The sequence below is a fragment of the Nipponia nippon genome, unplaced genomic scaffold, assembly GCF_047370975.1.
Source record: "Nipponia nippon isolate SJK-2023a ecotype South Korea unplaced genomic scaffold, ASM4737097v1 scaffold_3, whole genome shotgun sequence".
Taxonomy (NCBI): Eukaryota; Metazoa; Chordata; class Aves; order Pelecaniformes; family Threskiornithidae; genus Nipponia; species Nipponia nippon.
The window spans coordinates 47,706,492-47,730,131 of NW_028262347.1; the positions used below are offsets into that span (position 1 = coordinate 47,706,492).

The 23,640-nt window shown below is 34.6% G+C and overlaps 1 protein-coding gene across 4 annotated transcripts in view; it reads right to left on the bottom strand.

Moving 5' to 3' along the window:
* The window catches only part of MGAT4C (MGAT4 family member C), a 452,908-nt gene that overhangs the window by 262,155 nt on the left and 167,113 nt on the right, over positions 1-23,640 (bottom strand). Inside the window, exon 3 of one of the 4 annotated variants that reach the window (XM_087766033.1) lies at positions 11,649-11,723. The exons of 2 other annotated variants lie outside the window; for them this stretch is intronic. The gene's annotated coding sequence lies outside the window, so the exon portion shown is untranslated. Of the gene's footprint in view, positions 1-11,648; positions 11,733-23,640 lie in introns of all 4 variants that reach the window. One more of the 4 variants, XM_087766035.1, reaches the window with a different exon arrangement.

A 23,640-nucleotide genomic window follows, 5' to 3' on the forward strand; every position in this document is an offset into this window, starting at 1 on the left:
TCTTCCTTTGCTGTCCTATTAAACTGTCTTTATCTCAACCCACCGGTTTTACTTTTTTTTTTTACAATTCTCTCCCCCATCCCACCGGGAGAGGGAGTGAGCAGTTGTGTGCTACTTAGTTGCTTACTGGGGTTAAGCCACGACAACATGGAATGTCATTTCCTAAACAGAAATGTCAAGTACCACTTGCAGCACTGAGTCGTTTTTCACTCACACAAGGCTGGTGGATGTAACATGGAGCCTATGGGAGAACCTGTGACTTGTTGGAATGTCAGCCAGAGACTGTGTGACACGTTTTAGGTTGACTAAAACTATGTTTAGATAGCTGAACTATTCCTTAGGCATCAGAGCTTTCTGGGCTCTCCTGGTAATCTTAGCTATCAGGGAAGCCTATATGTTGTACATACCTAAATTTAAGTATCAGTTTTAACTGAATCCTACATTGCAGTCACATTCCACACATAAATTCCAAATTTTTTTCTTAATGTAAATGTGAAATATCATCCAGTTTAAACTAATAAAAATAGTATATCTCTACAATACTTAATGGGTATAAATATAACAATTTTCTTTGCACAAGAGGTTTGGCTTCATAAACATGGCAGACAAACTTTCAATAATAACAGACTATGAATAATGAACAGGGAAAGAGATCAGTCTATTTGATTGCCAAACATACTATTCTCTACAAATGAAATAAATATATGGCTAGAATACTGTATGATAACAATTATAATGATTAATTCATTTGTTGCAGAATCCTATGGATAAACAAAACCAGTATTCTCCTAGAGGGCAAAAGAATTCTCTCCATTCTGCACAGAAAAAAATCTCGTAATGATACATTATTTAGAATAAAGGTATACAAACTCATTCCTTATTCATATCTTTATTCCAACTATGTATTATCTCAAATGATAAGGGCAATAGACCACATGACAGAACATCTTTCTTTTACTGCTAGAAAGGGAGAATTTAATTAATATGAAAATATTTCCTGTATTTATATTTCAAGTCAATATTTTATTCCCTAGCATTTCCCTTCCTTAAGAAACTAAGTTTAACATGCACTTCTCATTACTAAAGAAAAATTCATGGGAAAAGAAAAAGCAACAAAGAAGCATTCACATTTTTATATTGATGAAAGCTGATAGATCATCGACTAAACAGACTAATTAGAATCCTGTATATATGTGTGTAAGTATACATATATGTGTATGTGTGTATACACATACATTTCCATTTTTTTCATTGATCCTAATTATCTACAAGGATGTGTTTAATTTTTGTGTTGAACTTTTTGAAATAAACAGAGATACTGTGCATTAGACTGTACTCATATGTTTTCTTCAAGTCTTTTCAGATATTTCCTAAGTAACCACTGTATTAGTTATAAACAAAATTCAGTTAGTCTCATTTATAGCTCAAACATTATCTAGAGCATTAGAAAATATGACAATTTTAGCTCTGGATTTCTTTCATAAGATATATTTAAAAAAAAAAAAAAAAACAAACCCACACACATGTGGAATGGACTTAAAACAAGAACAGAGGTAAAGAAATTAAAAGCAAAAATTTAAACTGTGAATTAGGGTCTTTGCTGTTGTTATTGTCAATGCAGAGAAAATGTGTGTTTCAAGAAAATGTTCAACCAATAGTTACCACAATGGACAAGACCAAAGTATTTCAGTCAGTAACAGAAGCAACTTCATTGTAAACCTTCTAGAAGTCCAGTTCAATTGCCACTAGAATTACAGTAGTGTTGGTAATCATAGATTCAAGGTTAATTCCCAGGGAACAAGTACAATATTAAAAAAAAACCATGCCAATATCAGCTGTGTTCTCTTGCTCTTATTGCTGAATTACTGTTACTTTTGCCATTCTAATTTGTTTCCATGTAACAGGTAATTTAGCTATAAATAAACCCCTAATACAAATCTTTGTCCTTATGAGAAAGCACTATTTTTTTTGTTATATTAATCCATCTTGTACATTGACACATGTTTCTATGCATGGCTTTCAGGTACATTAACAAGTAAATCATAGGTGGCCATAAAATGCGTAAGGAATTAAATGTATTGCTTTAACTGTTAATGAAAGTTTATCTCACTATTATTCAATTTTCTTAAAGGCAATTTAACTTGGATGATAAGATATGCAGTATTCAAAATCCAAATATTTCATATGAATATTCATAATCCATATGAAGTCCATACGAACATTTACACTACATCTATTTCTATATGCTTTCTATTAAATTGAAACAGTATTCAAATGTAGTGATGTTGCACAGAATCATTTTAAAATAATTTTTAAAAGCCTTGGGGGAAAAAGATATCTCATCAACAATAATAATCTACCTTGCAGATTACTTTTCTTATACTGTACATCTTTTTCCCTTCACTGGGTAATAGATGTTTGCCTTCTGGGTTTTGACATTGTATGGAAAGATTACTGGAGGTGTTGACTTTCACAAATCAATATATTAAGCTTTTGCTAAAAGGATCCACTGTAAAATGTCTACTGCAACATCTCCATCTAGAACTCTGCTTGCAGTTTATTTGAAAGAACTCTATCAACTAACTTCAAGAAAAACTTAATCACCTATCCACCTACATTTCTAATTGTTTTCCAGACTGTTCTTTTCGATTTTGTGGCAATCTCTAAAAAGACTATTTCTGTGAACCACTCATACTATAAAAGACAGACAGTATGTAGAGTTTTCACACTTCATTTGGAAATTGATGGACCTGTGGCATAAAAAGCTGATTTAAAATATCAGCTCTTTATCAGAGATTGTCAAGGATGTAGTAGCATGTTGCTTGTATCCTAAAGAGGCTTAGACTACTATGCATACAAATAGTTTTATCATAATTTTTATTACAATACTTTTTGGTACAACTGTAAGGTCTTAACAGATGGTTAACCACTGAAACTTGTAAAATTATTTGCAATTCCTATAGGAAATTTAAGTATTTTTTTCTTATTGAAAGCTGAAATGAAAAGTTTATTTTATGCCCTTTTCTCTTTCCCCTTTTTGCACCTTCTAGCTCCCCCCCACCTCCCCCAGCCCTGTGCAATTAAACCACACTCTATTTCTTCATGTCTTCCAAGAACTATCTCTGGTAGGAACAATCAAAGTGAAAAAATCTCTTGGGCTGTACTCTAAGAAGGATCCCCATTTCTGACACAGTAAGAGATGCCTCCTAAAAATGACTCTATAATGCTCCAAAACAGTCCAAATGGGGCTACAAAAAAATAAAAAGCTTTGCAATGCAGTTCTACAATTGCAATTGCAGTTATCTAATTATTCACAAAAATGTAATTTTAGAGACAGACACATGAACTAATTAGGACATAAAAGCAAATAAGCTATTCTATGAATTTTGCCAAAAACGGAATTGAGATCAACAAGTAAGAACATACTTGCTATTTAGTTACATCCAAATATATGTAGATGTCAATGGCAGTATCAATACTGCACCAGAAAATGTCTCCTAAATCATCCAACTAGATTCAAAGGAGAGTATTCTTATACCTGATGGTTTTGAGGCTGGAGAGAAAGCACTAGTCTGACTCTACATATCCTCAGTTCAGTTATTTGAGACTACTTTACTTTTATTAGGTTTTGTTTGCTTGTTTGTTTGTTTTAATTGGAAGAGAAGGCTTAATCCCAGACTATTTACAAAACTTTTACTTGAAAAAATACAGTGTTCCTTCTTTACAGGATACTAGGAAATGATTGGTTTGCTGTTTCCTAATGGGGGCTACATATCCTTGTTATTATATGAACTGCCTAGTGGAAGGATTCAAAGATGTCACTTAAAGCACAAGACACAGTCTTCAACAATCACTAGAGAATAAAAAAACTGGAGGACCTTCAGCTGGATTCTATGTGGGAAAATCTACATTGCCAAGGAAGGTGCTGGAACTTGATGATCATAGACTAAGATCTGCACTAAGCTAAATGTCCTTTTAGTTTATTCAATGTTTCCCCTGCCTCTATTAATATAATTTGTTTTCCCCTCATCAAGGGTTATGTGGCAGAGATCCTTCACTGATGCACACTGGACAGATATACTCTACAGTTTATATCTGGATATTTTAAAATAACGTATTTGCCATCTGCTGTTGAATCTCACCATGTCATTGTCCATATTTTCCTTTAAACTGCTGCCAGGATTAAGATCTCCTACTTTGATGAGGGTGTGGAGATCTGTGTTGTCAGACAGATTGCCAATGAGCAGGCTTAGACACGTTGGAACATTTCCACCTGCCCAGTAATCACAGATCCTTGAGCACAAAAAAAAGCAGCAGGGTTTTTTTGCCTCCTTTGTGGCCACTGAACATATGATGTCTTCCTAATGCAATTGGCTGGACTTGGAACATTTTCTGCTGATGATACTCTAACATTTTTCACTGCAGCCTCATTTGTTACGATCCTAGTTAGAGAATAATGAGAATGAATTTTGCCTGTCACTGAGAAATCCTATATATACAATTAACGAACTGGCTGGTAATTAATACTGAAGCTTGTCAGCCACAGGAGATATTGCAGAGTCAAGAATAATCTGAAACATACAGTTTAACAATTAGATACAGAAATTACAGTATTTCAGATGCTTACACAGAATATCGTCCAGCTTTATTAAACCTTAAACTTTTCATGCTCCATGTTTTTAATGCTTGAATTTAAAGTACTGTTTGATAGCAGAACATTATGCAAATACTGTTGTGCAATATACATTACAACCTTGCGTCTGTCTAAAGATGACATTGCCACATCTTTCAAAGGACAATTCATCATACTGACACTTAATAAGACATTAACAATTCAAAAACTACTCTATGGCTCACCAGTGTAATGCATGCTTGACTGATGGTTTTGCAAGAGCAAATTCTTTGTTGTGATGCTAATGTGAAATAGAAAAAAAGTTGTGCCTAACTAATTATGTAACTAATTGAATTGGTCTCAAAAAAAGGTCTTACATATATTGTTAAAAATATCACCTAAAGAATGCTGTAAAATTCAGCTTGTTTTATAAATCATAATTTTTCTATTGTATTCTATGTCTATTCATATATAGCATTCCAAATGTCATTACTTTGCACTGCTCTCTGATCTTTGATTTACTCATTTTTTAACCTGTATATATTCAATTATGTCATATTTTGTAAATACAATATACCAAAACGTGTTAAAAAAAATAACACTCTGGTAATTGCACGAGGAGAAGCAAAATTTTTAGGTGTCTTTAAATTCAATTTTTATGGATTTGCCTAGTGTTCTACCAGTTTAGATGACATACAGACCTATAGAAAATATTTAAATCACATGATAATAGCAGTATAAAACTTTATTGTCATTAAGTAAAGTACACCTTAAACCAAAACATTAAATTAGTACCAATAAACAACTGAGTAACTTTAGCCATATTTTATAATCTCTTGAATGAGAACAATGAAGAGTACAGGAAATCTACTTCAGTGGATTAGCCTTTCTCTAAGAATCCTAGAGGACAGCTCTGAGTTTCTGTTCTTTCTCCTACAGAGCTCCTGCTTTGTTTCCACAAAGTATTGCTCCCTATGTACAAGAATTACTAAATATTCTGTATTGTACTGTCATTTGTATGATACAGTCAAGACAATATAATTCAACATATGATTTAAGTACCTCCTCCATTTTTCAGGATCTACCTTGTTCTTTTCAACACATAACAGTCAGTTCCTAGTTGTGTCTTAAGCTTCTGCAATTAACATTACTCTATGTGTGCCCGAGAGAATTCATTCCAAATGGCTGTTACTTCTCAAACAGAAAGTAAAAGGAACTAGTCTACAGGGCAAAGATTTTCAGAGTAATAGACTGAAGAGCACATATATAGTCAAAACATATGACAAACTTTGTAAAGTAGGGTTAGTGGGCTACATGCGTATACAATAATTTTCACAAATAGATAAACACTCTAAATACCAGTCAGTTTCCATGGAATCAAGCTATTTTTAATGATGAAAGAAAAAACATTCTGACAAATGTTTACATACAAGAAGTAGATAATAGTATGAAAGCAAAAGGTAATTTTGAGAAAGTAAATGCAACTCTTACAGATGTTTTAATAATTAAGACCCACCACTACAGCAATAGCAACAGCTGGTATACATGGGATAAAGACATTGCAGAGGTGTGGGACTGATAACCTAGAGCAGGTGGGTACTAACAAAATTTGTTAGGCAACCTGCTTTTAAATTGCCACAGATGTTTCAAAAAAATACCGTTGGTATTTCCATAGTTGCTACCTTCACAAAACAAGATGGTAGACAGAGTATAAAATTTACCAGATGTGTGAAAGCAGAGTCAAGGGCATACCGTATCTGCATTTCTTATTGTAAGCTTAAGGCACTTAATAGCAGTAGAGGTGAAAATTGTCATACAGTTACTGGGGAGAGGTGAAAAGGGTAAGAAAATTTGACAGTTTGTCTCCTATGTATATCTCACCAATATATGTAGGCCTCACTGGCACAGATTAGTTTTTTTGTTTTTAAAAGAAGCCTCCCCCACCAAGGTAACAACAGAGCTAGACAACTCCACATTATTTTCACTTGTCTAGTGCACAGAATTAATGAAGTAGCTGAACACTAAAAGCTGTGAGCGTGCATTTCAAAGAGTTTGTTTGGTGTAGATTCTAAGAATTGCCTTTCACAGAATCATAGAATCAGAGTTCAGCTGAATTTGAATTAAGCACTTTTTTATTATTTCATAATTTTGAAATTTTATCAGTAAAGAAAACAAATTATTCCAATTTACAGTGCTTTTATACTGAAGTAGGAGTTTACACTTGAATGTTGTATAAAATATCAGACTCAATCACAGCCATGTAAACAGGGACTAATTCCATTACTTAGAAACCTGTCCAGAAATGTTTCATTTACTTGGACAGCTGTAGCTCTACAAAGAATTCACAGAATACTTTTGGTAACTTCTTCTTGGTAACTATGAAATGTCATCCACACAGTTATATTAGATAAAAAAATTAATCTCTCCCTCAAATTATTTAACAGAATTAACTGTTTCTCTAGTCTGATATTCTACTCTATATTAATTTCTTTTCTGCATTGTTAACACTTCTTCCCAGCGATATTACATTTTAAACAAAGCTGAAAGCAAGCATACAGAAAAAGAAAATATGAAAGCATTAGTATGTGCCCACAGTAAAAACTGGATATTTAATGTAGTTTTTTCCCTGTTCCATCTATCAGTCACGAAGCCTGAAGGCAATGCATAGACAAGATTCTGGAGAAGAATATAATGCTGGCAGCAGAATCTGGAAACATCATCACTTCAAAATTCCCAATACTTTGCTGCATCATTCGGATTTTTTAACTTGATTGTCTCTCAAAGACTCCAAGATACCAGCTGCAAAATACGTTTTGAAGAAAATTGAACTCTGTAACATTACAGCTTAGGTAACTTCGAAATTACTAGCAACTTCAAATCCTTTTCTTTAGATAGTTTTCTTGGAATCAGTTTCATTTGTTCCAAGGGGCTACAAGAGCAACAGTTATCGAACTGGAAGATCAGGAGGAAAATGTGAGATCAGAGAAGAGAAGGTATGTTTAAGATGTGAAAGACTCATATTTTCTATCACAGAAAAGAAAACTGAAGCCAGGTTTTCCCCATGCTAGATAAATAAGATATAAGAAAGATGACAAAGGCTCTATCAGTAATGATTGTAGCTCTAGCCATTCTTCTATTTTTCATTTACTACAGTGTTTTATTTTGGGTTTTCTACTGAACCTACAGGAAGACAGGGGAAATATAAGAGAACAAGAGAGATTTATTTGACTCTTAATCAAAAGCAAACTTTCGAGGAATGAAAAACAACTTAAAAATGTTAAAAGTTCAACTAGAATTAAATGCTGAAACATGCCTCTCATATTCTTTAAACACAAATTAATAACACTTTTACACATACTGAAAATACAGTCTTATAATCTGAGTGCATATAGACAATTTCACCCTATCATGAATTCAGATTCTGTAAAGAATCAAATATCTGCAGTATCACGCCTGTGTCTGTAAACTCTATAAAACTGTTAACTTTGGTTTCTTATCTTTGAAATGTCTTTACATTGAATGTTGTTTACTAAGAAAATGTGTTCTTGGGATACATAAAATCTATTGCCAGTGCACTTGAAAAACAGTATGTCCCATGTCCTATGCCTTTCACTAGAAAAAATTTCCATTATAAATTTCCTTTCCCAAAAGTAGGGGTGTATATTATGTACTGTGACCATGAAATATCTTTACAGGAGCTATCAACAGAGGCATACCTTTTTATGTATATTTGACAATGCAGAGTTCTATTTCAAGAAATAACTATAATTTCAATTGAAAGTGGATAAATAAAGTGCATAAGAGTTACTGGTGTTTCCTGGGAACACAATATGTGTTGAGGGACCAATCAGTTTACTGTGACAAAGAAAATCCTCTGTCACTTGATTTAGCATAATAACCACCATGATTTTGAAGATGCTTTCCTATACCGTATTTTAACCTCACCTTGGTCCGTATACTAGAAAGACTAGAAAATGGCAGATCAAAATAAAAATTGAAGAAGACTGTCTGGATCTGACATATTTAGGACATAAATTTGGGCATCGCTAGAAAACTGCCTAAAAGTATTTGGAAACTGAATATGTGGTCTGATAAGAACCACCAAAAAGTCCCTTTTTTTTTTTTTTAAACCTTTTTCAATCAGTTAAAATATTTTATATTTCCTGGTTTGTAATATACTTTTCATTTTCAGAAGTTTTAAAGAAAAAACAAAATCAATATAAACTAGTATTTTTTCTTATTATGACTAATAAGAGCTGCTTATTGTGCTTAAGTTAATACAGCCATCTGTCCTCCTGATAAATGCACTCACTGACCATCAGTGCATCGCTGATAATTTAACTATGGCACGACGACTGTGACAATCTTGCTGTTTTCTAACTGAAGACATGTATTGAGTTTGTGTGGCAAGGTTTTGGTAGCGGAGGGACTATACGTGTGGCTTCTGTGAGAAGCTGCTGGAAGCTTCCCCCATGTCTGATAGAGCCAATGCCAGCCAGCTCCAAGACAGACCTGCTGCTGGCCAAGGCTGAGCCAATCAGCAATAGTGGCAATGCCTGTGTGACAACATATTTAAGAAGGGGAAAAAGTTTCTGCACAACAGCAATTGCAGCTGGAGAGAGGAGCGAGAATATGTAAGAGAAACAACTCTGCAGACACCAAGGTCAGTGAAGAAGGAGGGGGAGGAGGTGTTCCAGGCACTGGAGCAGAGATTCCCCTGCAGCCTGTGGAGGAGACCATGGTGAGGCAGGCTGTCCCCCTGCAGCCCATGGAGGTCCATGGTGGAACAGATATCCACCTGCAGCCTGTGAAGGACCCCATGCTGAAGCAGGTGGATGCCTGAAGGAGGCTGTGACACCGTGGAGAGCCTGCACTGTATCAGGCTCCTGGCAGGACCTGTGGACCCATGCAGACAGAGGAGCCTACGCTGGAGCAGTTTTGCTGGCAGGACTTGTGACCCCGCGGGGGACCCATGCTGGAGCAGTCTGTTCCTGAAGGACTGCACCCTGTGGAAAGAGCCCACGCTGGAGCAGTTGATGAAGAACTGCAGCCCATGGGAAGGACTCATGTTGGAGAAGTTCATGGAAAGCTGTCTCCCATTGGAGGGACCCCACGCTGGAGCAGGGGAAGAGTGTGAGGAGTCCTCCCCCTGAGGAGGAAGGAGCAGTAGAGACAACGTGTGATGAACTGACCGCAAGCTCCATTCCCCGTCCCCTTGCACCACTGAGGGAGGAGGAGGTAGAGAATTCAGGAGTAAAGTTAAGCCCAGGAAGAAAGGAGGGGTAGGGGGGGAGGTGTTTTAAGATTTCGTTTTTATTTTCTCATTACCTTACTCTGGTTTGATTAGTAATAAATTAAACTAATTTCCACAAGTTGAGACTGTTTTGCCCGTGATGGTAATTGGCGAGTGATCTCTCCCTGTCCTTATCTTGACCCACGAGCCTTTCATTATATTTTCTCTCCCCTGTTCAGCTGAGGAGGGGGAGTGATAGAGCAGCTTTGGTGGGCACCTGGCATCCAGCCAGGGTCAACCCACCACAGCATGAGAATTTGATGGCTACTTCTTCATCATCAATCAAAACAAGGTCTTTCTAAGTTTGCCTAACTAAAGCAATGCTATTCCAAAATTTGTTATGCCTCTTAACCATGAAAACCCTCCATGAAAATGTTCCCATCTTCTAATACTCCAAAATGGAAAGCTGACATAAAGTCTTTATTTATTTAGTAGCTTGTTAAAGGTTTTATAAGCCTTATGATTAAACTCCCTCTCTAGCCTTCAGAAGTTTTAATCATCAATTAGACCCTTCACACAAAAAAGACAAGACTTTCTCAATACTTATTGCCAGACCATATTTGAAGAGAATCAGAATACTTACAGTCAAAACAGAGAAAATCAATAATAAAAGTAGAAGGATCCATACACAAACTACAAATAAGAAAGAGTGTGATTCATTATCCTAATATAACGTTGATGATATAACATTAAGTATAAAAGGCATAAAGATATAAAAAGATAAGAAGGTGAAAATAACTGTGGATCTCTTCCTGATCCCAGTGAAGCATTAGTATTCAGTTTAATTTAAAGCCGTGCTACCAGAAAGAGTTTTTTTGTCTAAAACTAACCTGTATTTCAACTGCAGTGAGAGAAATAGGCACCTTCAGAGGAGATTCAGCGCATTGAGACAGTGCTGGAGATGACTGGCTGCAATCACTGAATGTGTAAATGTCTGTTTCTGTCTACTAACCAGAGGAAGTTAGAATGAGCAGTTTAGACTAGAAAATCAGCTATTATATGCCAGTTTACTCTCTGAGGTGCACAGGACAAGATGCAACAGACACAAGTTGCCAGAAGGAAAATTATTATTAGATATAAAGAAAAATCTCTTCACACTGTGAACAATTAAGATGGAACAGCTTGGCCAGGGATGCAGTGGAATCTCATCCTTAAGATATTCAAAGCTCAGCCCAAAAAGGCGAAGGGAAATCTGGCTCTAGCTTTGAATTTAGCCCTACTTCAAGCAGGAGGCTGGCCTGGATGATCTTCTGAATACAACAGCTAGGTGCGTCTGCCACCCATAGTCTTTTTATGGTTCTAGACCTAAAGTCCCAAGACAAATCCTATCATAGTAAGATTTTTGTTCCAAATTTAAAGCTATTTTAATCAAATGATGGCTAACCTGAAAAAAAACCAAACAAAATCTCACACAGTTTTCAGATGGAGTGGCAAGATTATTAACCTAACTGTTACAATGATTTAGAAATGCTGCTTATGGGAATAGCAAAAATTGGAAGCACAAAGGGGGGTTCAGAAGAACAAACAAGCACAATGAAAACACCACATTCTCAAAAGGGAAAAAAATGCTTATTAAGATTTTATGAACTTCAAAGGAGATTTTAGGAGGTTCAAAAATTTTAAACCCATGTGCATTTGACTTTGATCATATACTAGATTCTGCCTACACGTATTTAGTTGTATCTCCATCAAATCATAGTAATGTGCCAGTGCATGTCAAGCATCCTTTGACGTTTAGCTCACCTGCATTTGGTACGCACGGAAGTGCTTTGTAGCAGCTTGCAGTTCTGGATCTTTTTTTCAAATGTTCCAACAGTGCTGCATGTGCTGAAGAAAGACAGACAGACAGACAGACAGACAGACATGTGGATATAGGATGCAAAAGGTATACTTTATTAAACATCTATTGTAAAAATTGGAACCCTAATGTCTACATTAATTGTTCATTCATTTCTGCCTTCAGAACCAGACACTTTCTAAGAGATGCAAAGGGTGGTACAAAATTTTAAAATGTTTTTCAAGTAGGAAATCTGTGTGCATGTAAGTATTTATGGCAACTCTTAAAATTAAAAAATCTAGTGTGATTTAATGTTTTAAATGCAGTGCTGAAATAGAGATATTAATTTCAGCTAGTAAGTGACCTGTCACAAACATACATAAAAGTTTGATTAAGCCCTTGTGTCACAGTTTATTGTACCCGAACAACTTATATAATCATATCACTCTTGAATTTACAAGCATCTACTCATTACCAAGTTCTAAGCAGCTCCTAAGGATCACATTTTTTTTTAATATTTTCACAAAAGTATTCACAAAAGTGGAAAGTTAAAAAACAACTTTGATTTCTCACATTTTTTTTAGTGAACAATGAAATTTACTAAATTAGTTTCCCAGAGATTTGTGTTGATTTCCCCACAGTAGTGCATCACTTTTGCCTATGACGCCTCTGCTTTGTGATATCTTCAGTTTACCACTTTGCTCCTAACCTAACTTATCAATATTTCTGGTGCCTTCTATGCCCTTTTTCTCACCTATCACCTGGGCAGGAGTGAACAGGAATCACCAAGGTCCCAGCAAACTCAAGTCATCCTACAATGGGACAGTTCAGAAAGAACTCTTGAGCTCCTGATGTAGCTTTTGTCTCGATCTAGTATATACTTTTCTTTCTGCCCACCTGTGAATTTTATAAAATTGGAACCATATACTGTTTTTGAGCTCTGTATTTCTGTGTCAAATTTGGTTTAAATTGGCGAGCAGGTACAGGGTTATTAGGGAAAAGGGAATAACAGATGGAAGAAGTGATTGCACAAACCTTTCCTAATGAAACTGGCCTAAAAAGGAGAAGAAAAAATAAAACCCATAAATTTTGTGGATTTTCAAAATAATATCTTCAGCATTCAAGCTCCTAGATACTTTGTAAAATATCTTTCTAAATCATCTTTGAAAAAATAATACTACCTTTCAAATCATAAAAGACAGTCCCAGGGGACTGAATTCAGCTTTATGAATTTCTGCTGTCTGAGAAAGTCAAGCTCAGCTTGTTTGTAATAGCTCTGAGAATAGGGTCCATTTAATCATTCTTTTTAAAGTAAGAAAGGAGAAGAACAGGAAAAAGAATATTAGCTTACAAAATATTTTTAATATACATGGAATTGGTTTTGAATTACAATTTGGTTTTTAAGGGTTAAAATTCAGTGCTTTTTTCTGCAAAGATTTAACTTCTCAAACTGAAGAAAAAAAAATGTAAAATTAGATAATGAGATGAATTCAAACCTGATATTAAAGCTGAATTAGAACTAGATAAAAGCTGAATTTGGATGCAAAGTAAGCAATTTTCTAATATAAAAATTCCCAGTAAAAGTTTCAAGTTGTCATAAATTTAAGTCATCACTGGGATAGATCATGTTCTTCTCTGGAATCAGGCAATTTTCACTCTCCATACTCTCCAAGCACAGCCTTTCTCCATTGTTTGTAGCGGAAACTAATACTTGAATTGAAGTGCTTCTGTAAATTCATGAAATTATATCTGCTAACCAAGGATGGATTGTCCTAAGCTCTGAAGCTAAGGACATAAAGAGGACCTTCAGGCAATAATTTTATGCAACAACTGTTCCCATTCCAAAATGGGAATCAGCTGACATTGAATTTTGGAATTGACATATTTCTCTGAAACAAGGGAATTCCACACATCTTCACCCAATACAGAGGAACTTCTTCAACTAGTACAGATCTCCATTTTAAGATTCATAAATGTCATGGGTATACCTGGAACCTTGTTAACAGCTGTATAGGACTAACATGAAACTAGGTTATAACAGAGACAAACCACAGTGTTGAATACATTTATTACCCTTCCACGGAGATAACTGCACTACTCAAAAAATAGGGCTGATAGCCCTGCAAACAGCTTCAGCAATAAGAGATCATTGAATGCCATAGTTACTTTGACTAAAATGCTGTTTAAGAAAAAGTTTTATGTTACTTAGATACTGTTTTTATAAATTGAATATGAAAATGACCTTGACAGACGAACAAAATTCTTCCTGGCTAATTGCTGCACCTACATTTTTAGGTCACGCTCTAGAGAATATAGACATCTTCTAATTTTGTAATACTTAAGTTCTTTTCGATCATATTTAGCTAAAATACTGCCATAACTTCAAAAAGAAAGAAAATCATATGTTAATTTATTCTATCGCAGATATACTGGACAGAGGTTTCAGACTCTAGAGGCTCTTGCTTGTGATGAAGCTGTCAAAAAATTGCTAGAGTTTCTCCACCCCTAAAGGAATGATTATGTCCCTGATAAAACCAAAGCATATTTGTACTGTATAAACTGCTAAGGAAGCAGACAGTCTTGGTGTTTTTTTCATTTCCAACTTGTCATTCTTTGTGAAGAGGTATACAATTATTTATTTGAATATTTATTAGGTCCCAAAATAATTGAAAGAAAGTCCAAATTGGATATTGAAAAAAAAGCACCAGCTTTGAAAAGTTGGAAATAGCAAAGTAGGTCTGCCAATCACTGTCTCTAAGTTCTTTAAAAATACAATATAAAAGCCAACAGTGGTTGCTTTTCATCTGAGATATGCTTTTTCAAGCAGCTAACTGACTCTTAGCCACAGAATCAACTCAATACCAGAAATATGTCTTAGGTTTTCTTTGATTCAGAAAGTCTGGCAAGCAGCATAACCCTGTGATAACACTGGCCAAAGCGAGGAAAAGAAACAAATCAAACCAAAACAAAACAAACTAAACAAACCCCACAACCCCAAACCAAAACCAAACCAAACGAACAACAGCAGAAACAAAACCAGAAAAAAACAACAAACTCCAGCTTTTTGTAGGAAGAAGTTGGTGAGTTCAAGTTTCACCTGGGAACAAGTACTCATTCATTCGTCATGCATCTGACAATAAACTGCATGGAGTCTCTATTTTGCACACTGGTTTAATTATTTGCACTCATCACACAACTACTCTCACTATTTTTAGAAAATAGAATGCATCCAGTATTGAAGCTGTAAATATCATGGTTTTCCTAGTACCTTTTACAGGCTGTAAAAGCTTGTCAGTATTAGTCATATTAGGATATATACACCTAAAAACTGTGGGTATGCAACAATGCAAACAAGCTTTTTCTACACTTTTTTTTCCCTGCTGATTCTGATTTGCTTCCTTTTACATTTTGCTGTCCCTAAACCAGTAGTTAATATTTCCTATAACTGTAAATACCATGTCCTTCATCTTTTCCAATACACCAGAGAAAACCAAAACTCTATAATCAAACATAAATGTATAAAAGTGTATGAAGAAAGTTTGCAAACCTTAAATAGCCTTGTTAGGCATGTGTCATAAAAATGCTAATTTAAAATAAATGGTGAAGTTAGGATTAAATGAAGTTACCTAAAGCATGAATTATGTGGATTTGTCAAAGTTACCAAAAAAGTTAAGAATTTCACAGGAATCACTTTGAATTAAAAATAGTATACACTTGACTTCAGCTGCTGTCCAGGGATATAATGTTCTTGGTCTGAATGCTTCTGACTGTAATTTATGGGTTTCAGAAGTAGGCTATCTTCAGCATACTCTGAACTGAAGTAACAGACTTATGTAATGCATCTGGAAGAGTATTCAAAAACCTTAAAGCTAGTATATTTATTCTATTGCTGCTGTTGATCTACTGGAAATAGCAAGGATATAAAAAAATAATTTTCTGTGATGGCATTCGAAGTCCATCTAGTGTTTTTACTAAAAATCCATAGAGGTAAATCAGAAGAGTTAAAAAAGCTAATAAGGTAGAACATCAGGTTTGGACATTCTGTCATGGACATGGTCCTTTGGAAGGATGGAAATTTTAAAGACTTCATAAAATACAGATATTGTGAATACATAGAATACTCAACATGTTACAAGTACTGTTGTGTTCTGGGACCATAGGGTATATTTCCTGATGAAAATGAATTTCCTGGATGATAGTTACTGCAAATCAGTAACATAAACTGGAAGTCTTTGGAAATATCACTCCAAGGTATGCATAGAAATAGGACGGGTTTATATGTACAGTTAGAGTGGTAGGACAGTGTATGCTATTTGGGTCATTCTCAAGAGGTCTAATAAAGCAAAGATACAGTCTTAACTTATAGAAGAGTATCCTCACAATAGCAAATGAACAAGAAATGAAAGACTTGAGACTGGCCAAATTAGGGACTTGCGTGTAAAATAGGTTACAGACAGACACTACTTTTTCAGGTTGAGAACATTTATTGCTTTATCATCCACACTTTCTCATCAATGTTAATGTCTCGAATCATATGCTTTGTGAAAAATGGTTGATTAGTTAATAACTTGAATTAATTAACACCTCTCTACTCAGAAAAAACAGCAAATGCTGCAATATTAACTTAATTTCAGATCTGATGATAAAGTCATCAGTGAACTGTCAGGAGTCTACAGTGTTAAGTCCTGTCATCAGCCCATGGGAAAACTGTTGACTAGAAGTCTGAAACTGAAGGTGAGATACTGGTGATTCATAAAGGAGCCAAAAATAAGTGGTGGTAATCAGCCACCGAAATAAACAAAACAGACAGCAATGCAGCAAGAAATACTGCAGTTATAGTTTTAAGCTAAACTTTCAAATACTTCATGTTGATGAAAATTATTAGGATGGAGAGGTACTTTTATTTAAGATCAGTGAAATGAATAAAAGCCTTTTATGATCACATCAAGTTGTCTTTCAATCAGTCCTTTCTTTGGGTGCAAACACATTTTCTTGTGACTAACTCATGTAGCACAAGAGACTTTTAGTTGTGTTCCAAGATGGTCTAACATACAGCTATATTTAAGTCATTTATACCTTACTCCTTAAGGCTATTGGATGATGATGCTTCTTTGCATTCAGACTAAGTACTTAGAACAGATGGTGAAAAGCTTAGATTAATCTAATTTTGGCTTTAAAACAACCTGTATTACCTGTAATTTTCAGTATAACAGCAGCTTAGTTTACTAGAAAAGGAATTTATGATGCATTGGAATTAATTGCTAGATATACATATTTGAGTAATATATTTCTGTATCTGGAAATTCTCTGCCGATATGATCTTCAGTAGCTTTTTTTTTTATTTGCCTTAAGTGAAAATTATGAGGATTTTATGTATCCAAATTAATGAGAGTGATTCAGAAGAAGGTACTAATGTATTCTGTTGCCCGAGGCATGGCCTTATGAAGTGCTTGGCCAAAATTCCAGCTTAATGTATTCTTGCTCCTTTCTCAGTCCCTATTATGATCCCCTGCTCCCTGTCTAAGAAGCACTGCCCTCACAGTTTTTTCAGTCTGCTTTTTGAGGAATTCAGTTCTGAACTTGCTGAAATAAACAAGAATCCTGGCATCCCACAGATACTACTAGCATATTTCTTATAAATACTAGCATATTTAGGGGGAAAAAAAAGCTCCAAACCAAACTAAGCCCCAAGCACTCTTAATTAGGTGTCTACAAATTTTATAACAGTTTATGTTCACAGATACAGTAATTTTAGTTGAGTTCCCACACAAGGCTGCTTGGTATTCAGCTCTCAACAATGCTATGTAGCCAGCAAAGCAAGTAAGGAGGCTGAAAGGAAATAAAAAAGGACTTGACTATCCATATTTATGGTTATAATGTGGAGATGGGATTCAAGTGGGGGTGGAGGAGATATAAGGTTTTGGGTCCCTTCCTAAGGGCAGTCCCAAGAATCTTTCTGCATGTTGTATTAGACAACCACTGGAATCAAAATAGGAACCAAAAAATTGGTCTATGGATGAGTGAATCTTGTATCACTAGTTTCAGAGTGACTTTATTTTAACAAAATAATAGTTTCTGGGAGTGGTGGCTTTTAATTTCAGAATAGCAGGATCCCTCCCCACTAGAACTTTAAACATAAATCTTATTTTGTACTATGACTAAGGGTAGATAAAACAGATACTAGCACACAGCCTGCCACCACAACACTGAAACAGAAAGCTTGCACTGAAACAGAAAATCTGCTGCACCTGCCCGTTGAGATCCTCATCAGATAAAAGAGACATCAGTAGTTTCTGGCTTGATTGTTGGGATGTTCACTTTGGAAACACGAAATAAAAATTTCAGTCCCTCAGACTAAAGGACACCTATAGATTTTCCAACTCCTGGGCAATTTGTCTAACCACACAGCATTACAAAAAAGGATTGTTGTGCACAGCGGCACAACATACAGCTGTGCTTTCAAAGTAAAGAGTAAGTCATTCAGCTGTACCACACAAATTATATAGATACCTGAGCACATGGAAATATTTTCAGCCTCTGAATGTACATTGCACAGCAGTCTTATGTCTGCATTGAGATAGCAGAGTCCAGTCAAGGTAAAATTGTGAAATATACATTTTCTTCACTCCAAAACTATTTCTAAAAAAAAACAATCAAGGGAGGGAAAGTCACAAAAAACTAACACAAAACAATCTTCTTATTTTAAATAAGCAAAAATGACAATGACAGGTATCTGATGTATTCAGTTAGAGAAAACAGCAGTTTATAGTGAAATATTTAATCAATGTATATATTTTCAAAGGTAGGATAGAAATATAACTACATCACATGTTACTTGAAATGAAAAATGAGAAATCTCTTCTAAACTTCATCCAGTGAACGATATTTATACTAATAACATTTCACCATCTGGACATAAGGATCCCATGTAAAACATGTTTCACTGGTACTTCCCTTAAAGTGGGAAGGCTAGGTTTTTCTTCAAGGTGTGCTGTACCAAAACCTTTGTAAAAGAGTCTATGTTTGGGCTTAAATGAAGATCTGAAAGAGCTATCTGATTTCTGGAAAAATAAATGTCATTGATGGTTGAAAATAAGATTTAAAAATGCCTGTTTAATTATTAACAAAATGTTCTTTCCTCTGTGGAATAATTGAGACCACTGAGCAACTAATTTAAGATGTTTTCATTTTACTTTCAGGGTCAATACTGAATCTCTGCTTTTCTCATGCTCTGACTGACGATACCTCCCTTATGATTCCAGCAAACTTTGTTCTTTCCTGAAATCTCCCGAGCATCCTGTTCCATTCCTTACACTTCCTATTTGGAGTAGTAATAAACTCAATAACATATAATATAAAATGGGGGTTGTAATTCTTACCCATAGTTGTAAAGGTTCTCAACAGAATCATATAGATCCAAACAATAAGAATCATAAAATCATCTTTAGAATTTGGGTCAGAATTGTTTCTTCCCGTGGTTCCCTTTTTTCACAAACTGTCTCCCTTTTTTCCATCGATTAAAAAACTGGGAGCAAAGAAATGTTCACTGCTTGTTACTAGCATGATATTCAAAACCCCAGTTTATTGTCTGTAATCTGTTATCATAGATAGTACAAATAGCATCAGAGTACTGTATAATATCCATTGAATGCTGTCTCTAGGTGGTCATTAAAAATAGGAGCAGATCAGCAAAAAAACCTAGTAGAACACAGGAAGAAAACCTCGAACTAACAAAAAAGGAAGAAGAGGTTGAGGCAGTGAATACAACTATATTTTCACGTGAAAAAAGGATGATTTTAACACCGAGACAATAATCAGAAATCACAACTTCAGAATTTTATGGTAAGTCAGTTGAAATGCAACAGAAAACTCTACAGAATCAAAGTACTAAATAAATTCCTAGCAGATGAGTGGCAAAAAGACAGTGAAAAGCTAAAATGCCTGACCTCAGCAGGATTTTTATATCAAGATAACCAGCCTAATATAAGAAACACCACGCTGGTGTGGCATAAAGATGAAAGAACAGGAACCAGTAATAAGACCTGAATCAACCTCTTAATATAACTATAAACTTTTGTCCTAAATATGAAGCATCTTGTAAGAATACTGTTTAACTTGATTTAAATTTAATATATGTTAATACCACATTAAATTAATGAAGGTTACAGAATACCTCATGTTATATTGCAGAAACTGCAGAATTAAACACCCTCATCTTACGAGTTTTTCAGAAAGTGAGTGAACAAAAGTCATCTTAATGAAAGACAGATCTGAAATACACAAAGAAGCAAAGTTCCAGCATTTTCAATTTGAATTGGTGGGTACTTCTGAGATAGGAAACTATGAAAAACATAAACATTAACTCCCTGGGGAAAATTTACAGAATCACTGTAGGAAGAACATGTTTTTCTTTCTTAATGCTGTAAATAGGTTCATTATTTCCTCCCCTTTTTATTATGTTTTTGGCTGAAGAACTCATAAAGCCCCTGCCAGCCACTAACATGTACTAGTTCACTTTAAGGCAGACTGAAATAATTAGATATGTTTCTTTGGTAAACAGAACAGGACAGAGAGATAAAAGTCCTTCTTGGTTAGAAGTAATTAAGTATCCCAGTTACAGATATGCAGACATTTATCTGGGGAGATTTAAATTGATTTCCAGGTCACATGAAAGACAAAAGTTCTCCATCTTGGTACAGAGGATGATTAGTGCAGTTGTCCACATTTGCTCATGTCTGAAGGCCAGTTGTTACATAGATAAGAACTGCTAGGAAAAATGCAAACGCATAAATTGTATCATGACAGTAAAAGTACTTCAGAGGACCATGTTCCCATGTTCAAAGGAGTCTTCTGACTACCATGGAAAATCCTATCCTTCTTAATCATTAGTATGAAAGTGTGTATTCCAGTGTGTCCTCTGTCACATACAGGAAGGTGTACATGCATCATTTGAGAATTTATATCATTCAGGGAGTAAGAACAGGAAAGAAAATCATTATGTATTGTAATGTCTCTTGCTGGTTTGTGTTAGGGAGACGCTGAGAGACAAATGGAATGCAATGTTTATAAATAAGTCTTCAATACTTATTACTTTTATGGTGGATAGTCTAAGACATTCTAGGCAGAATTGGACTATATGGTGCTAGGTATTAGATAGATTTATGACAAAGAACCTTCCCTGTTGAAATTTACAATCTAATTATAAGAGAAAATAAATGGGTACACTGTCCCAGAACAAGTAAATTGTGGGTACACAGCTATGGATCTTGTTTTATTCTGCTACATGTCATAATGGGCTGTATATTTTTTCCCAACTACATGTCTTAAAAGAAATAAAGTTGGAATTACCCTGGCACCAAAGCTACTATTTAAGAGAAAGCACAGACTATTAATATACTGTTTCCTGTTTTGTTTTATTCTGCTTTACCTTCAAATTTAATAATAAAAAGTAAAGAATTGAGAAAGGCAAAGGACAATACAGGGAAAGGAAGAGAAAAATAATTCCTCTGAATCCTTTGAATGAATATTCAAATGAATCAAAATGAAAGACAGTGATAAGAAATAGAAATGCTTCACTATTTTCTACTGGGAGACAAAAGGACACATAAAAGCTCATTTTGGATCAGAACTAGATCTAATCTTTCTTTCCTTTACGGAATGATAAAACTTCAACAATCTTCTTCATATACCATTTCAGCATGGATTGTTTAGCAGTCACTGTCTTAAAAATTATAAACCTAAATCCAAAATAATCCCTTATTTGTAATAAAAGACACAAAGACTTTGTAAAATACAATTATAAACTAGCCAAAATATTATCATCTTAGCTGTTCTTGCTTACAAACTGCAGAATCAAGTGAATACATCAGGTGAACTTAGGTAATGTAAAGATTTTGTGATTCAGGGTGTCATTCCTGTCTTCCAGGGTAGAGAACTGTGAAACAAAAAAAGCAGCACTCATATCCTTATATCTCATTTTAAATTAATTGTTGTACAGCTTCAAAAGTAACTTATTGACCTTGGGAATAAGAAGGGCAGTGAAAGTATGAATGTCACACCAGAAAAAAAAGGGGCAGGCTGTTAGGAAGTGTGTATAAAACTTTTAAAATTATTATTATTGAAGAATTTCTGTAATAATTCCTTTACTTTCTTTTTCTCTAATAATTGATCTGGAATAATAATAATTTTTTTTTTGTTTAGATTTCAGTTAGACTAATGCTAAATCCTTTGCTTTGGGTATAAAGTATGTTTTGCTGGTCCAGGTAAGCTGCAAAAGTTATAGTAAAAAAAGCCCAAAACAACCTGATGGAAGAACATGGGATACCTAGGCTGTAATTTAAGTACATTATAACATCAAAGTAAAGAAAATAATTTGATACTTTCTTTGCAGTTGTGCTACTATTAGAGGGTTACTTTTCTAAAAAAAAGACAGGAAAACCAGACAGTGCACATTTGCTAACTATCACAAAAACTAAAGGGCTATGAATTTCAGAAGGTGTAGGCCATATTCCAGTTTACTAAAGTATGACTGAATTTATAATTGTAGTCCGTATGTTTTGTAAAACAAGAATTTCTGCTTCTGTATCCTTACTGAAAGAATGTAGTCAGTATAAAGATGGAAAGACAAATAGAACATAACACATCAAACACCACTTCTGAACAGCCAGTCCTCAGAGAAATGAAGAAAGGAAGAAAAGTACTGAATTAAAATGGAATCAGAGATCAGTCAAAATTTTATGCAGTAATGTATGTTGGCAACTTGCAAAAAGACTCAACATATCCAAAATGGAAGTAGAAAAAAGTTGGAAAAGTTTTTGTTACAACAGAAAAATAATAGATTTTCAGTCATTAAAAAACATTTTACATATTATTCAGAAAATGATATGCAAATTATATACATAAAAGAATAAATAAGGCAGATTTGAATATTATATGAAATTATCATGGTAAAATTTGGTCTTACATAACATTCTCAATTCCCAACCGATTCCATGAAAGCAAAGGAATATCTCTATTACACTGTAAACTCACCAGCCCCTCTTTCATCCTTTCCTTCAACCTAACTGATACATATGATTTGTTCCTTCTATAATATTTTTGTTGTCTTTTAAAAGTTTTTATCTAAATATTTATTTTGCATTCAATTTGATTAAGTGCTGAAGAGTGATTGCAGTTGAAAACAGAGTACAGATGGTCTTCTTCCCTGTATTTGCAATATATTATGAGGTATTTTTACTGATAAAATCACAAATACAGAACTGTTAGTTTCAATGAGATTTTTACTTAGATTTCAGGATTTAATAGAGTGTTGATCCAGTGATGACTATTTAATAAAGGACACTGAGAGTACTGATGTTGTTGTTTTGTGAAGTGTTATCTTTCTCTACAAAAAGTCTAATAGAAATTCAGTAATTTTTCTATCACGACACTGATTTTGACTAAGAAGTGAAGAAATACCCCGTGCAGACTGTTCTATACCAACATTATTTCTACATTATAAAGTTTTCAGGATCTTTCCCATGTATTTTTGGTTTTTTTTTATTTTATTTCATAATGACTCTTTTAATTAAAAAATATTCGTAAGACTCCTCTTTTTGTGGCACAAGTAAGTTTCCTTTCTAGATATTTTAAGACATACTAATTAGACACAGTTCAACCTGCTTTGTACAACATTATGGGTGACATTCAGAGAATGTCAGCTGGGACAGCTAAATTTGCACACAGAAGATGAAGAAATATGGGAAGGAAAGGTACTAATGAGTTTTAACGGAAAGACCAATATGCAACCAAAGTACAGGATAGGTTCTGCTGTAAGAGAAGAATATGAAGGGGTTTTTTTCAACAGCAACAAAATCACAAATATTTGGTGTGCTAGATAAATTAATGTATAACCATTTTATTACAGTTAGTTAACCTGCACCAGAACTGGATTCTGAGCAAATGAAAGTGTAAAATTAC